A 2659-nucleotide genomic window follows, 5' to 3' on the forward strand; every position below is an offset into this window, starting at 1 on the left:
TTTCATTATGATCTTTTACTCACCAAATCGTCTATTACTCCCTCGCATGAGTTATACTGCGGTTCCCGTCCTCTAGAATACGGTGATCGTGCCCTCCAAGTGGTTTGCTGAGTAGTCTACGCTCTAATTTCAACTCCCCACTGGAGGTTTCGTTCCGTAGATGGTCTGCTGAATGCGAATCCGGCCCAGTTCATTATTAATAATAAGGACAGCCTGGATTCAGTGACATATGGTCCGTATCCCAATATTCGTTGAGAGCTCGGTAGTGACGCTGTCGAGTCCCTTGCACCCTGGCGTCACTGTACAACACATGACCGAAGTGTGGTGTAGCGGGATCAGCAAAATCTGCGAGATTGCTGGATCCAACTTACCAACTGCGCCCAGACACCGACTAACGGAGGGGGTCCCCCGATGATCCGTGTTCTGCTGAGCTTTCCTCACCTTGTGTACCCGTCGGTAGGGCGGGATCTTGCTCTCTCGGTAACTTCCGAAGAGTTCAAGTGGTGAAGCTTGAGTGTCTTGGCGAGACGTGGGGATGGGGTGGAGCAGCAGTGGAAAATCTTCACTCTGCACCCGTGGTTGGTTCTGAATCCTAAGCGAATATTCGAGCTTATGGATCCAGGGCCTAGCTCGTGGATCTGGCCGTAGGGTTGCCTTGCGGGTGTGATCCCTTGCCTTTGCGTTTTCCTTTGCGTTGTACTTGCCGCCTCCTGTGACGGGATCTTGAGAGTTGAGAGCCTCTAGGGTGTAACCGACCAAGTAGTAAATCCGGTTAACCTGTCGGATCTGTACAAGTTAAAAAAAAAGCTCACTAGGTTGTAGGATCTGGCCAATGTATTATACAGCTATCACTACCAACACTAGATTCGCAATTCCCAACCTTCTCGGAGCTCGTACGGCCAATGTAGTTCCGGTTCTTGAGGGCAGGAAGGCACTTGCGTGCTATGGTGCAAAAGAGGTTCTGTACTGTTACTTATGCATATACCTGCCTGGATTTCTACCTTCTATGTCTTTCACTTGTTAAATCCCTTACCAGGCTCGGCTGCATGTCCCTTCTTCCCTTGACCCATCATTCCAGCTGTATTATCTTCAGATCTATCAGATCCATGGCGTAATCATTATGGTCACCCTATTAAGGGTACACTCACCCGGATCCAGGTCGCTTGGATCCACTTCACTGTAAGTGTACACTCGTCATGGATCTGAGCTCTCCAATCATCCAACATCGTCTTGCAACCGTCTGTGATCTCCATTGTCCCACGAAAGTTCGAGATCCACTGCATCCATCATCCCTGTATCCTGGAGCAAACGATTTGCATCCATGACATCCCAAAAACTTAAAATAACATATCTCGACTCCTAGAATGAAATCGACGTGAATCCTTAGGGCAGTTAGTGTGTTTTAGTATCATACTTAACACCACAAAGTTTTACGGGGCACTCTACAATACTCTTCCCAAGACGCAAGAAAATGTTCATTTTGGGGGGTCCTCTAACGCGAACTTAATGATAAAATACCGCACTTAGTCCATAAAATACGAACTTAGGCACTATTCGCACTTAGTAAAATAACTTCTCGCACTTAGAACGGGTAATTTATGTAAATTACTTTATGGGTGACTGCTGAGTTCTAACAAAACTGAAAGATACTGACTAGCTGCTGGCGCGGCGGTTACTTTTCCAGCTATAAATAGATGTTAAACGAGTAGTCTGTAACTGTCAGCAGTAATCAATTCCCGTCAATCTGCTGTAGATTAACGGGAATTTTTGTTAAGACGACGTAAACAAAAGCGAGTATCTTTTCTTGTGACGGTTTCCTAGTATATGTGAGGTGACAAGTCGGTTACTGAGTGTAATTTTGGAAATGGCGTGTGGGTTTCTAAGATTATAGTTGGTTTTTGAGGCGTTACTTTGCTGTTTAGGGTGATTTCTCGGTCTTATTTTAGGATAAGATTGAGTGAACTCTGGCGATTTATGGTTTTTTAGATGTGTCTTTGTAGGAATAGTTCTGCTGTTTCTAAGACGTGTCTTTAAGACATTCCTTTAAAAATCGTGCGTTATTATTGCTTTGGGGAAACTTAGAGCGGTTATTTCGTGCGTGCAGAAATTGAGGTTGTACTCGTATGCTCTGCATAAGAATATAGCTTTATTTGACGCATTTTATGCGTTGCTCTGGGTATTTTGCGCTGAAGCGATGTGGAATTGCTGACGAGTGTGTGCTTTCGGGATAGTGACCTGACTGTGTGTGCTTGGATGCGAGGAAGCGTTTGCTGACGTTGCGAGGTGCTACATCAACGCTCTGTCGGTGCCGGTGCGAAGGTGTGCTGCGGTTGGTTGTATAGTGTTTCGTGCAGTTTTCGGATTGTGTGTCATTATGCGATACCTTCTGTGGTGCGTTTTGCGCTGGATTTTTCCGGTGGAAAGTTTCAATTTCGGGTAGAACCGTTTTTGATCTGGGGCTAGTTATGCGGCGTGCGGAGGGGACTACAACCCAAAGTATGCTGCGTCGTGCTCTATTATTCGCTTCTTGATCTACCTATTTTTAGGTGGAACTGTTGAAGTGAGGATCATATTTTTGTCTTTCTGTGCAAAAAGATTCTCGGCTATTAATGGCGGCTTTGAGAAAAGCTGCGAGTGGCCTAGCGACTGTTCGGCGGTG

This window comes from Phytophthora infestans, genomic scaffold (genome assembly GCF_000142945.1).
Source record: "Phytophthora infestans T30-4 supercont1.52 genomic scaffold, whole genome shotgun sequence".
NCBI lineage: Eukaryota > Oomycota > Peronosporomycetes > Peronosporales > Peronosporaceae > Phytophthora > Phytophthora infestans.